The sequence below is a fragment of the Musca autumnalis genome, unplaced genomic scaffold, assembly GCF_047663935.1.
Source record: "Musca autumnalis isolate F117 unplaced genomic scaffold, ASM4766393v1 scaffold_2, whole genome shotgun sequence".
NCBI lineage: Eukaryota > Metazoa > Arthropoda > Insecta > Diptera > Muscidae > Musca > Musca autumnalis.
The window spans coordinates 163725387-163739206 of NW_027411755.1; the positions used below are offsets into that span (position 1 = coordinate 163725387).

General features: G+C 35.6%; 1 non-coding gene across 1 annotated transcript; it reads left to right on the top strand.

The window, feature by feature from the left end:
* The first annotated feature begins 697 nt into the window (after positions 1-697).
* TRNAS-UGA (transfer RNA serine (anticodon UGA)) lies at positions 698-779 on the top strand. Its single transcript has one exon. It is a non-coding gene; the product is annotated as a tRNA-Ser (tRNA).
* Positions 780-13820: the final 13041 nt, after the last annotated feature.

A 13820-nucleotide genomic window follows, 5' to 3' on the forward strand; every position in this document is an offset into this window, starting at 1 on the left:
TCTGTGCTTATGTTTCGTATCATTGAAACCAACACTCGTGTCTTGTGTGTTGTCCTCTTTAATAATTGTGCAGTGCTGTTGAGCTCATTACGATTTGCTGCAAGTGCATCAATGACAATTTCATAGATCAATTTTCAGTATTTTTACTCGTTTATCTGCCTGTCTGCTTCTTTGTCTGACTGCCTGTCTCAGTTTCTGTAAACATATCTTAATACTTTGTTAAATGGTCACATCTTTAAGTGCACTTGAAGGGAAAAAATGGAAATAAAAATAATGATAATTAAATTAAGAAATGTTGAAGAAGTAATTTTCTTAAAGTGCCAGGAAGATATGTTTTGTTTTGATTATTTAAGTGAATTCGTATACCTATCTTCTTTTCCATAAGTGGGGTTGTCGTCTACTATTTTAGATTCAAATTATGACTTTCCATATAAAGAGCATAAAAACACATCAGCTAAGCAATATATTGCCAACATTTATATGGTTATCATAATTGTTTTCATGAACTTAAAAAATTAAACTTCAATTTTGTATATGGGGTTGTTTTTCAGTGCTAATAATTTTAGGGGTAAAATGTGGATGCTTGTTTCAACCACAAACCCTTCATTAATTATTATTTTTAGTCGTTATTCAACGCCACAAATGGCAGTAATTATTGAATTAGTCATACCCATGTAATTTGGTGTCTTAGCCAACAGCTGTGGTGTCCGAGTGGTTAAGGAGATGGACTTGAAATCCATTGGGTTCTACCCGCACAGGTTCGAATCCTGTCCACAGCGAATATTTTTAGTTTAGTGAACCCTCAAAAAAGTTGATGGCTACAATTCAATCATTTTTCTCAAATTCTCTATTAATATTTTGAATAGCCACTGTCTCATCAAATAATAAATGTTCCCTAAACTCCCAATGAACTAACATAATTAATAAAGTTACTGAATCATTTGTCCACTTAAAAGACGGCAACTGTTTTATCTTTGTATACCAACAACAAAGTAGAACAAATTACAGAACGTTTCCGAAATAAGCCAAGGGGAACGAACGGTACAGACAATACGGAAGATTTTCTAAATTGAATTGCTTGCATGACAGTCATGCGGGACATACTCACAAAGTTGAGTGTGTAGATGCTTCTAAAGTTTTACAAGGAAATTTGTTGGGTCGTCCGTCAAGCCTTTCAACAATGCCCACTCATTGACGATGAACTAACTGACCACCATTGGATACGGGCATCAATTTGATGGTCATGGAAATTGTTTCGTATTATTTTCAAAAAAAAAAAAAACAATGCTCAATTGAAAAGCGTTCGAGGCAGCTGTCACTCACACGTCTCTAGCTCTCTTTTGTTCAATGAATTATTTAGGCACGTCTGACCTTTGAAACGGCGTGTTCAATTTTAAACTACACACCCCTGCCTTGGTTTATAGATGAAATTCGTTGAACATGATTATAATGTTAGGGAATTTCATTTTAGTAATTCAATTCAAATTTGCTTACAATTTACTGACAAATTACTATTGTTTTTATTGTTGTTGTTGTCAATTAAGATGGTGATTGAATGGAATGGAGATGCAGTACCGTTAAAGTAGTCAGAAATTGTAACTATTTTAAATTAATATTGACATACTCGTTTAGATGGAGTACCCTATACAAAGAATATGGGGTTTTCAGACAACTACTGAGAAACTGTCCATCTCACAATAATTTTGTAATTGCGTTATTATACCGATATAAAGATATGGTAACTTTTAGTGTTGAATAAAAATCCGGAAAATATTTGTCTTATCAGAAGGTCTATTAGAAAATAAATGACAATTCTACAAAATAACTCAAAATTTTACGCGTCCAATAAATGTTTACCTTACCAGTAGGCCTATTCTGTAACTTTTATCGATTGAAAAGTTGTTAAAATTTCTTTTGTTTTTGTAACAACTACAAAACAAACAAATGAAATTGTTGTAAAATAAACAATGAGTAAAGTTGTTAAAAAGTTACTGAATAGCGGGGCAGGGGGCTTATTCTGAAACTTTTTAACAACTTTACTCGTTGTTTATTTTACAACAATTTGATTTGTTTGTTTTGTAGTTGTTACAAAAACAAAAGAAATTTTAACAACTTTTCAATCGATAAAAGTTACAGAATAGGCCTACAGAAGTAAGAAATTATTTATTGCCTTAGCTTTAATTGACATTTTGAAGTTATTTTCATAATATTCAAGAGTGGACTCGAGGTAATGTCTGTGGGTAATTATATCCTACACATTTATATGTAATGTGCATAAGGATGAAATCTATTTCTTTTGGTGAGAATCAGTTAAGATTTAGATATAGCTCCCATATATACACTGCCGCTCACTTGAATAGAGCCCCCCCCTGCAAAATTTCTTTCAGCTTCCATTTTTATACCCTACACCACTATGTGGGGAGGGTATTATAAGTTGGTTTTGGTCAAAAAGTTTGTGACGCATCGAAATAATGGTCGTAGACCCATACTTATACACCAAAATGAATGTCTCGACGAGCTGAGTCGATCTGGCTATGTGTGTCCGTCCGTCCTTCTGTCCATCTAAACCTTGTTATAACGCTACAGGTCGCAATTTTGATCGAATCGTCGTTTGGGTGTTGATGAGGGTCCCGGAGGGGAAGAGGCCTACTGACTTTGGTGATGGTCGGATAATATTCAGGGGTCGGAATGGGCAAAAAACTTATTTGGAGAAAAAGTCAACGTTTCAATTTAAAGCGCTTATCTCCGCATCTATAAGGGGTATATCAAAAGCAAAACCTGCTAATAAACCTGCTAATGAAAGTAGAAAATATCACCTTTACAACAATGTTGTACGGGTGTCGTAGGTGGTCAAACAATGAAGATATTGCAATAGTCGCTTATACAACCCAACTTTTCATTTTTGCGATTTTAATTATGATGAAGAATATCACAGCTTTGGATGGGGAGCTTCCAAAGGAAAACATGACTATGAAAGTAGAATATCCCACCTTTACAACGATGCAAAGTAGGTTGGCGTATGTGGCTAAATAACGGAGATATAGCAATAGTCGGTAATACATCCCATTTTTCAGTTTTTTTCGAACTGCCGCTACAGGTCGCAATTTTGATCGGATCTTCACGAAATGTTGGGGGTAAATGAGCCACAGAGGAAGATGCCTATTGATTTTGATGACGGTCGGATAATATTCAGGGGTCGGAATTGGCAAAAACTTATTTGGAGAAATGTCAACGTTTTTTTCAAAGCCAATATCTCTGTTTCTTTAAGAGGTATATCAAACGCAAAACCTGGCAAGGAAAGTAGAAAATATCACCTTTACAACGATGTAAAGTAGGTTGTCGTAGGTGGTCAATAGTCGGTAATGCATCCCATTTTCCGATTTTTTTGTAATCACTCTACAGGTCGCAATTTTGATCGGATCGTCACGAATTTTTTGGAAGTTGATGCGGGCACCTCAGAGGAAGAGGCCTATTAAGTTTGGTAATAGTCTGAAAATATTCTGGAGTCGGAATAAGCAAAAAGCTTATGTGGAGAAAAGTCAACGATTTTTCTTATGCGAATATCTCCGCTTCTGGTAAGAGTATTTCAAAAGGAATGCCCGTCAGTGGAAGAAGAAACGATCTCCTTTATATTGATGCAAAGTACGTTGACATAAGTGGGCAAACAACCGAGATATCTCAAAAAATCAATAATATATCAATTTTTTTCCATTTTTTGTAATCACGCTACAGGTTGAAATTTTGATCGGATAGATGGGGGTACATTGGGCCCCCACAGAGGAAGAAGCCTATTGATTTTGGTGATAGTCGGATAATATTTAAGGGTCGGAATGGGGAAAAACTCGTGTGGAGACAAATTCAAAGTTTTAGTCTTTGTGAATATATCGTCTTCTAATAAGGCTATTCCAACGGCAAAGCATGTCAATGGAAAAAGAAAATATTACCTTTACATTGGTGTAAAGTAGGTTGACGAAGGTGGTCAAACAAGGTAGATACCTCAATAGTCGGTAATGCATCCAATTCCTCAATTTTTTTGCAATCACGCTACAGGTCGTAATTTTGATCGAATGGTCACGAAATTTTGGTTGCTTATGGGGGTCCCAGAGAGAAAGAGACATATTATGTTTGTTGGTAGTCGGATTAGATTCCCTAAAAGAAATGTTTACTAGTGAAAAGCTTATGCATAGGGTTAGTGATGTAGGATATCACATGGTCGGTCCCGTCCCGAATATAGCCTTTGCTCATATTCACTCTATATTGAAAACGAAGTACTTTCAGTAATATTCAGTAAAAGTATATCGCTCCTGATTAAGGATACACCCATATATCCTGCTTTGGCAAGGATACTTTAAATAATCAGGTGTAATGCCTTACTAAGCTTGCTTTTTTCATTCAACAACTTTACTTTTGGAAGCGTGCTGCCTCCTTTAGTCGCATATTTTACGCATAAGTCATTCGCATACAATTTAGAGCATATTTACCACTGTAGAATATGACGGCCCCTCCAGGATATCCGCATTTCTTTTCAAAAATTTAAGTTTTGATGACTCGAAGTGTACAAAAGTTTATAAAATCGTGATGAAATTGTCACTCGGGATATCCGAAAATGCTTTTCACTACTGGAAATGCCTGTTTTAGAACACCTTTGTAAATTGTCGTGCGCATTTAGGGTGAAACAAATTGACGCCCAACTCCTTCATAATTATAAAGGACTCTCCTCATTAAGTAAACAATTGCATAACTATATAACTATTGTTTTCGCGTCTATTGAATGGAAGACCATAATCTAAATTGTTTTTGTAGCGATGAATGTGTTTTTATGGTGCTGGAACGCATTACTAATTATGAAGGACTTGGACCTCAGTTTTTTCACCCTAAATCCGCACGACAATTTACAAAGGAGTTCTAAAACAGACATTTCCAGCAGTGAGAAGCATTTTCGGATATCCCGAGTGACAATTTCATCACGATTTTATAATCTTTTGTACACTTCGAGTCATCGAAACTTTAATTTATGAAAAGAAATGCGGATATCCCGGAGGGACCGTCATATTCTACAGTGGTAAATATTCTCTTAATTGTATGCGAATGACTTATGCGTAAAATATACGACTAAAGGAGATAGTACGCTTCCAAAAATAAACTTGCTGAAAGAAAAAAGCAAGCTTTGTTAGGCATTACACCTGATTATTTAAAGAATCCTTGCTAAAGCAGGATATACTGGTGTATCCTTAATCAGGAGGGATATACTTTTACTGAATATTACTGAAAGTACTTCGTTTTCAATATAGAGTGAATATGCATCGATATTCTAATACAATCCTTCTGTATTCCCAAGTTTTGAAGGGGGTTCTATTCAAATGAGCCAAATTTTGTTCTTCAATTTTTGACTTTATTTTGTTTTCCTTGTATAATTCTTATACAAATTGAATTTGAATGCAAATGAATGACTAAGTTTACTCCAAACACATGAAGCAAAATGTAATAAAACTTCATATCTTGTATAATTCATAAAAAAAACGGAGGTTGGAAAAAAATTGTTCAGGGGGGTTCTACTAAAGTGAGCGGCAGTGTATTTTAGGCGATTTCATGTGTTTGATGTGTAGGTCTAGAAATAAAAATGTCAAATTATATTGAAATAGGTTGATATTAAGATAAACCTCCCATATATATATTCGTCCAATGGTGCACCGATGTTTGGTGCACCAACCACCCAAATTCTGTCCAATTTGGATGAATTTTGCTCATAACGGGTTAATTTTGAATATAATTTATTTTTTTTATCAATAAAAAGCAGCTGTGCTGCCCGCAATACACCCTCAGTCTCGGACCTAAGGAAAATAAGAAAATACGATCTTCAAATCGCTTTAGCAATGTATGATGGCCAATTATGAATGATACATCACAATTTGTTTGCCTGATGAAAAACGGACAAGAGAAGACGAGTCATTATGCACCATAAGAATGCGAGCTCTCACACATGGATTCAAACCAGCGCCTTTTTGACCGGACAAAACGTTGAATTGATGAACTGTAAAGTCCTGACATGACACCCAATGATTTCTTTTTATTCCCACACATCAAGAAAAAGGTCGTTTTCAATGATTTTCGTCGCCAGAAGATGCTGTAAAAGCGTTCAAAACCACGTTTTGAATGTGTCTCAATGGAAGTGAAAAAAGTGCTTTGGCAATTGGTTTGTGCGCATGTAAAGTGTATAAATCATGCCGAAGAATTCTTAAGAATACAATTACTATTTTCGATGATAAATATTCACTTTTACATTACTAGGCCAAAAACTTATAAGGTATCCCTCGTATGTATGCATCCCTCGTATATACCCTGGTATATAGTCAAATCCTTGAAGTCGGCTCGTGACAACCGTGTGGTTAACATAATCGGTTCGACGGTGATCGAGTTACTGCTGTCGGTCCGGTGGAGGTCCGGCTGATATGTTTGGTTCGATGGTAATCAGGTGATTGCTGAAGTAATCGGATGTGTGGTTTTGCCCTGAAGTATTGGGATGCGTTCGCCTCGGAGGCAATAGAATGTGTTGCTCAGCCCTAAAGTATTCAGACGCTATCGGCTCGAAGGTAATCGGGTGTGTAAGAGTGTGTAGCCGTGGGTATATAGTTGGGATAGTGGGAGCTGGATTTAGGCTTGGAGCTATCTGAGAATGTGAAGCGCGATAAGAGTCAGGTGCTTGCTAAGAGCTTGAAGCGGGCTAGTCGTCAAGATTGAAGACTTGCCTGACCAGTTACCGATACTGCTGACTGTTACCGAGACTGCTGACGAGCAACAAAAATATAACCGTCATGGAAATGCCAGATAAGGAGGAGGTCCACAAGATGGTAGACGAAGTGAGCGACAGCATTACAAAGCTCACAAAACACCAGAAATTTGCCCAGCATTCAAACGTTGCCGCCCTCACGGATATTATCAGCAGCATAATATCTCCATGGGAAAACGGGAAACTCAAGTTGGTGAGGAAAGACCAAATTCCTCAACTAACTAAGACATCGGTATTTGTCAGAGGTTGGGGCAGGAAGTTAGAGACGGAACGCATGCTCGAAATCTTTGGTAGCCAAAACAAGGACTTGGACGTGAAGAGATGGGAGGTCTTCCACAGGGAGGAACAGGAGGACTGTACTCTCGTTGTGATCGGAATTGACCATCTCTCCATGGTTAGTCTGACAAAGACTAAGGATAGGGTTATCTATATCTCCAACGCTGTCAGCTTCAAAGCAGGAAAGGCGGTAATCGACGTAAGCGAGGAAGCCAACCTATACAGTGAAGAGGTTTTACCTCCTAGCTAAAATGAGGAGGGAGTCGATGATGTAATCACCGACTCTCAAGAAGCCCGTTTACTGGAGGATCAATAACTGAGGTCATCCAGATAAACCTCCATCATATAAACTACAAACTTTTTTATCCAAATACGAGGTCTCGGCCGAGAACCTATATAATATGTCACAAAAACTTATGTTTTCTTTTCTCTCCAGAGTTGTCAACATCGAACGCAACTGTGCTGAAGCTGGGGAGGGGAAATATATTCCTTGCGTCAGTATATGTACCGTTCGAGTTGCCGGCACTACCTCCTACGTCTGACCTGCAGCGGTTGGTGAAGAAAGTAACGAAGTACTAGTAAGTAGCGATGCTAACTCACACCACATTGCGTGAGTAGTACTAGTACATACTAGGAAAAAGGGGCCAAGTCCGTTTAGAAAGAAAGTTGTCCCCTTCGAGAGAGGAAATCTGCCTACGAAAATCCCTGGATGACAGGAGAGGATGTGGGGGCCTGTGTGGTTCATATTCACCCATTTATTACCCACGACTATATGACTTATTTTTGCAAAATTGTAGTAACCTACTATTAAGATAGATCCTTTAAAGTGGTCATATTTCGCAATAACAAGAGATCCTATATTCAATGAACAGATAAATCTCCCTCTGTCCATACTGAGATGTTGGTGGAAAAGTTTTTGTTTATGTTTGAATTGTGTAGGTCTGAGTCGATATTGCCATCCATCACATGTCATTATTCTTGTAAATGTTTTAACTGTCAAATTAGGCATGTCAATGTCTTTATTTGTGAAAAAAATAAATAAAAACAAAAAAACTGCCTGTTAACTACAAATGGTCTAATGATGGGTGGTCCGATTTGTATGACAGACAGTTTGAGTGACGTTTGATGATCAATAAATTTCCGCACATACAATAATGCATGGCGTGTGTGTGTAAAAAAGATGTAAACCATTTAGAAACATATTGAGGGCATGACCAATAAATGCGTGAAAAAATGCGGGTGTGTTGGCATTTCCGAAAAATTCCCTTTTATTACTCCTAAAAAACAATTAAATCATTATGTATTTCGAAATCTTCAACTATTTGTAATAAAAATCTTTTAAACGTGCAAAAACCAATGCCAATGATTGGGTGAATCAATAACAAAAAAAGCTAATCACAACAATTCTAATGAATACAGAAATCAATGTTATGAACAATAGTATGTCACACCTTTTAGGTAATAGTAATAACATTTTATTTTTTATATATAAAAATACAATTTTATTTCAAGTACCGCTTAAGTGATTGGTATTTCCATATTGTGTTCTTCTTCATAGAATTGTTTTTTATTTCCAATAAAAAAAAAATTAGTCGAAAAAAATAAAATCTCTAATTATGTGTTAAGCTTAAAAATTGTTGACAATATCCGTATGGATTTCTATGAAATACCTCAACCCCGCGTCGAATAATTTCCATAATCACGATTTGTTTCTTTATGAATGAATTTAATGTGCATTTTACTTTTGCTTTAATTTTAAACGTCAATGTTTCACGTTGTGAAGTTTTCCGTAATCTTAGGTTAGATTACGAAAAAGGGCGATGAAAAATCGCCTCATGTCTCTTATTGTAGCACACAGCTTATCTACTTATTCCAGGGCCCCGTAAACCCGAAATTAGTCTAAGGATTGGATCAGCGTTTCAGTGCTGATGTTGTTGATAACGTTGCCGAAGTAGATAGGGAGTGTATACATACTATATAGTTGGGCGGCCCAAAAAACGGCAAAGTTCTTTTATACCCTCCACCATAATATGGAGGGTATAAATAAATTTGTCATTTCGTTTGTAACACATCGAAATATTCCTCGGAGACCCTTTAATGTGTATATTTTCTTGATCAGGGTAAAATTCTAAGTCGATATAACCATGTCCGTCTGTCCATCTGTCCGCCTCTCCGCCCGTCCGTCTGTCTAAATCAAGATACAACTCGCAATTTTTATGATAGAGCTTTGTAATTTTGTATAGAAGTTTCTATCACATCTTGGATGTTTGGTATTACAAATGGGCTATATCGGTCCAAGTTTTGATATAGTCCACATAGAACGGTGCCACCCGATTTTCGGTATTTAAAAGGTTTTAGCCTCATTATCACATGGAAATGGCTGAAATTAGGTACTTAGTCTTCGTTGGGGGTATAAAACTTTCCCCAGAAATTTGTCGGTATAGGTCTACGCCTTCATATATCCCTCATTGAAAGTACCTCCCGATTTTCGGTGCTTTTAAAGTTGTGACATCAATATTACTCAGAAATGGCTGAAATGTACTATTTAGTCTTCATTGCGGATGTAAAACTTTCCCGAAAAAAACTTGTCGGTACAGGTCCACGCCTTTGTATAGCTCCAATAGAACGGTACCTCCCGATGTTTGGTATTTTGAAGGTTGTGGCCACAATAATCCACCGAAATGGCTGAAATTTAGTATTTGGTCTTCATTTGGGGTATATCAATTTCTCCCAGGAATTTGTAGATATAGGTCCACGCCTTCATATAGCCCCCATAGAACTGTACCTCCCGACTTTCGGACAACAACCCACCGAAATGGCTGAAATATTGTATTTAGTCTTCGTTGTAGGTAAAAGCCTTTCTGACTGAAATACGTCGGTATAGGTCCACGTTTCGATATAGCCCCAAAACAGTACTTCCCGATTTTCGTAATTTTGAAGGTTGTGACGTCAGTATCGCACCGAAAGATTGAAATTTGTTATTTAGTCTCCCATGGGGTTATAATATAAAAGTGTATAGGTCCGCAGGTTCCTGTATCCCCCATAGAAGCGTACCTCTTTTTTTTCGGTATTTTGAAGGTTTTACCGAAATATGGGAAATTTGGTATTTAGTCTTCATTGAATCTAAAAACTTTCAGCCAGAAATTTGTAGGCATAAATCGAAGTTTTGATATAGCCCCCATGGAACGGTACCTCCCGAATTTCGGTATTTTGAAGGTTAGTCGAATGGTTTTACCAAACTTGCTGAAACTTGGTATTTAGTCTTCCCCATAAACGAAAGGAAACTAATTGTTCCATTTTACATCAACTAGTGGAGAAGGGTGTATCAAATTCGGTCTAACCGAACATAACACTCAAGGAAATATTTGTACCAGTTCATTGTTGTGGCTTAAAAATGAATCCTACAAAAAATTTTGATAACCGTACCGGATTTTGGTATAGCTCAGACAAATTACTATGCAAACAAAGATCCCTGTCCAGCGTTCGAAAACTTACATTAAGGTACCGTACAATAACGTTTTGTAGCGTACCTAGCATGAAAAGTTACACTACGATAAGGTACCGTACATGTACACAAACATTAAAAAAGATTTTAGCGTTTGTGTACATGTACCCAACGATAATCGTAGCGTACATGTTTGGTACGCAAGCACCATTGTAATGTAACAACCACGTACCCAACCGAAATGGTTGGGTACGTACGTTATAAATGTTGCGTGTACATTAAAAAACCACGTAGCGTACATCATTATGTACCCTAAAAAACAAATAGAGGTTGCGTACACCTGGGTGATGTTTATAAAGAGGTTGCGTACACCTGAGTGATGTTTATAAAGAAATATTAAATATGAATGGTATGACGAAAAATAAAACCATAAAAATAAGAGTGAATATCGTATAAATAAAATACAAAAGTATCTATATTTATATTTAACCAGTAAATATGAAAACATTTATTTATTTTATAAAAAATTAACGAATATATAAAAGATTAACATGTGAAAACATATGTAACAGATTATATAAAATACTAAAGAAAATAGAATTTAACAGGAGAAAGCTCAACTTTCATAATTGAAATCCACATTGACTTTTACCATTAATATATGTTCAAGATTTGTTGCTGACATGGTTGCGCCGATCAGATAATATGTATTTCATAGCAGAAAATAAGCGTTCCACAATATTATCAATCTCACTGATGATGGTTTTCTGAGAGTACCAAAATGCTATTATATTTTCATTTAGTGGCAATCTTGATTGCCCACATAAGTGGCAAAATCAGCTTCTAAATTGTGTAAATTAGATGAACTCGGAATTTCTGTGGCAGGATCTATCATTTGCAGATAATCGGAAAAAGATTTGGCTGCATGTGGTCTGCTCGGTGATGGAGATTCCTCTAATATTGGATGGCTTGTATTGTGTTCTGAAACATACACGATGATTGATATAAATAAATATGCATTGTTTTGGTTTACTTTAGCAAACTTAGCTTCTTACCTCTTCGCCCTTTGTTTTTGTTCGTAAGTTATGCATACTTTGATTCGTGGATCCAAGAACACAGCTGCGTTAAACAGTTCATTTTCTAAAAGTTTATCCTTTCTTATCTTCAAGGACTCCTTGAGAAGGGTTTTCATGTTGCTATCCGGTAAAGCGTCAATTTGAAATGTTATATCCATAACAATAATGTATAGTTCACTATAGCACAACTGTTCGCTTTGTAACTTAATGGTAGCATTGTAAATAGGTTTAAATAGTCCCAAGAATTCAGTTGCGAAAGACCATTCTTCAGATTCAAGAAATAAATCAGGATAATCCTTGCTTAGTGTTTTTATAATATCCTTCATTTCCAGGATTCTTTCAATCATTTTATATGTTGAATTCCAATGTGTTGCACAATCAATGATAGGTTTTTTGTGGAGTTCACTTCTTAGAAAATTTAAAATCATTTAACTTCTAATTTTTTTTTTACCACGAATCGTATCTTATCGACATTGTCTTTTATTGCCGACTGTTTCAGAACATCGTTTACACACAGTTGGAGAGTGTGAGCACCACAAAGAATGCTAGTAATTGTGTTCGATGAGATGTTAAAATCAATTGATTCAATTGTGTCAGTAGCTATTCGGCAATCGATATAATCTTCATCTTCTTCGAAATCTTCGGCATCATTATCTATCGACAATTGCATTTCAGAGTTCAGGATTCGTACAGTTTTGAGCATATTTGATCCGCTGTCGGTTGTAATCGTTAAAATATTACGTAAATCAACATCATATTCCTTTAGAACATCCAATATAACTGTTTTTAAATATTCAGAAGTGTGACTTGATCTAAGCTCCTTTATAGCCAACGTTTTAACAACGATTTTACCATGTTTAATGTATTGAACAGCATACTTAAGTCCAGCCTTGTTGCGACATCCATCTTAAGGGAAAATAATATCCCTTTAAGATCGTTTGAGATTTCCGTTTTAATATTTTTTGAGAAAGCTTTTAATCGTTCCATTACGTTATGTTCATTTACCGTTATCCCGAGTACACTTAAAACAGGTTCTATAAGAACTTTAAAGGCTTTATCTTCGTCCATATGTAAAGGACGTCCATTTTTTGTAAACAGTTCCACCAATGCTGTTTCAATGTTTTTTGGATTCACACTTTTTTAATAACACTTTGATGTCACTATTTTTCTTTTACGTTTTCCCGCTTTTGATCAATATAGTTCGCATACAAATCGGGATGCACATTTTTCAAATGTCGCTATAAATTTGCGGATTGCCAATTTAAAATATTGTTGACGAAATTTTGTAAATAACACACTGTTTTATTTGATTCGTTTGTACTGAATATATCACGAAGAACAATATTTTTTGGTCGTGGCATTTTTATAATTATTTTCACTTAACGTTTAAAAATGAACTAAATAACATTTGCGGGGTTCTTTTGCATATACAGTTTGCCAAAAATGAATTTTCTTAAAAAAATAATTACCTGCAACTATTCCAAAGGGTTTTCGCGAAATTTTCCATAAATTACACAATAAGACTACGAGTGTAACAAACTCAAAAACTAGATCATTCATGTGGTAATGGTTATAATTTATTACAATACACAAGAAAGGTAAACAACAATTTGTGGTTTACAATTTTTAACTCATAATTTTTATTATGTCAAAAAGAAGGGACAGGTTATGGTTTTGTTGTGCGAGGAATAATATTTCTACCTAATTCTGACTTTCTAACTTATCAAAACCAAAATTCCGATAATTCTACCTGTAAACAAACTTTAAAAATATAGCAGGCCCACAGAACGGATGTTGCCTTCACAGCTAGGTACCAGTCCTTGGTTACCTCAACGGCAATTCATAATTAGGAAAAAGCATAAAGTAATTCTTATTGTGGTGTTGTAGCATTTCTTTTTGTAAGATGATGTTGATACTGAAAACAATTTATTTGAAACCGTTCTTCGATGCTTTCTTGACATTGCTAAAACTTGAAAATGAACCACCTGTTTCACAATAGAAATGATACGATTTTTAATAATAAAAAACTCCTCCATATACAACAGCCCTATAGCAACCCTTTTAAAAAATGTCAAGATTTTAGATATTCGATGAGAGCGTTTTGTTTAGGCATTCCTAACTTCTTGCATAAGTATTTATGATATTTAAATAATGACATTTATAGTCCTAATTAATTGAAGATACATATTAATTTATATTTACTTGTATTTCATTTGTATATATTCCACAAAAATTA